Source organism: Arachis hypogaea, chromosome 9, assembly GCF_003086295.3.
Source record: "Arachis hypogaea cultivar Tifrunner chromosome 9, arahy.Tifrunner.gnm2.J5K5, whole genome shotgun sequence".
Classification (NCBI taxonomy): Eukaryota; Viridiplantae; Streptophyta; class Magnoliopsida; order Fabales; family Fabaceae; genus Arachis; species Arachis hypogaea.
Genome location: NC_092044.1, coordinates 64453867 through 64455357, shown reverse-complemented (window position 1 = coordinate 64455357; position 1491 = coordinate 64453867). Strand labels below are relative to the sequence as shown.

General features: G+C 34.9%; 1 non-coding gene across 1 annotated transcript; it reads left to right on the top strand.

The window, feature by feature from the left end:
- The first annotated feature begins 372 nt into the window (after positions 1-372).
- On the top strand, positions 373-480 carry LOC112713326 (small nucleolar RNA R71). The gene has a single exon (XR_003158299.1). It is a non-coding gene; the product is annotated as a small nucleolar RNA R71 (small nucleolar RNA).
- The last annotated feature ends 1011 nt before the right edge of the window (positions 481-1491 follow it).

Sequence of the window (1491 nt, the reverse complement as noted above, 5' to 3'; positions counted from 1 at the left end):
CTCTTCCATTGAATGATTCTCAGGGTCATAAGCTTCTCCTTCAGAGGAGGCTTCTTTAGCACTGCCGGATGCAGCTTGCAATCCAATCAGATTCTAAAAAATCATATTGACTTGCTGAGTCAATATTTTGTTCTGAGCCAATATGGAATTCAGAGTATCAATCTCAAGGATTCCTTTCTTCTGAGTCATCCCATTATTCACAGGATTTCTTTCAGAAGTGTACATGAATTGGTTATTTGCAACCATCTCAATGAGTTCCTGGGCTTCTGCAGGGGTTTTTAGATGAAGAGATCCACCAGCAAAATGGTCCAATGACATCTTAGATAATTCAGACAGACCATCATAGAATATACATATGATGCTCCATTCTGGAAGCATGTCAGAAGGACACCTTTTGGTTAATTGCTTGTATCTTTCCCAAGCTTCATAGAGGGATTCACCTTCCTTCTGTTTGAAAGTTTGGACTTCCACTCTAAGCTTGCTCATATTTTGAGGTGGAAAGAATTTGGTCAAGAAAGCATTGACTAACTTGTCCCAAGAGTTCAGGCTTTCTCTAGGTTGTGAGTACAACCATATCCTAGCTGTGTCTCTTACAGCAAAGGGAAAAAGCATAAGTCTGTAGACCTCAGGATCAACCCCATTGGTCTTAACAGTATCACAGATTTGCAAGAATTTAGCTAAGAATTGATGAGGATCTTCCAATGGAAGTCCATGAAACTTGCAATTCTGCTGCATTAGAGAAACTAATTGAGGCTTAAGCTCAAAGTTGTTTACTCCAATGGCAGGAATTGAGATGCTTCTTCCATAGAAGTTCGAAATTGGTGCAGTATAGTCACCAAGCATCTTCCTTGCATCTCTAGCATTGTTGTTAGGTTCGGTTGCCATGTCTGCTTCTATTTTAAAATTTTCTATAAGGTCCTCTCCGGAGTGTTGTGCTTTAGCTTCTCTTAGCTTCTTCTTCAGAGTCCTTTCAGGTTCAGCATCAGCTTCAACAAGAATGTTTTTATCCATGTTTCTGCTTATATAAAAAATAAGAGAATAAAAGGGAGTAGTGGAATCCTCTATGTCACAGTATAGAGACTCCTTGATGTGTCAGAGGAAAAGGAGTAGAAGAATGAGAAGAGAAAGGAGGTGAGTTCAAAAAGTTTTTAGATGAGTGGAGGAGGAATGTTAGCAATTAAATAAAATAAATAGAAAGAGATTAGAGAGAAAGAGTTTTCAAAAATTTAAAAGAAATAACATAAATTAGAATTTAAAACAATTAGTTAATTAAAAAGATTTTTGAAAAAGGGGTTAGTGATTTTCGAAAATGAGAAGTTAAAAAGATTTGAAAATAAATTTTGAAAAAGATAAGAAGTTAGAAAAAGATTTTCAAATTATTATTTTTTTAAAAAAGATATGATTGAAAAAGATCTGATTGAAAAAGGATATGATTGAAAAGATATGACTGAAAAGAAAATTAAAAAGGGAATTAAAAAGATTTGATTTTTA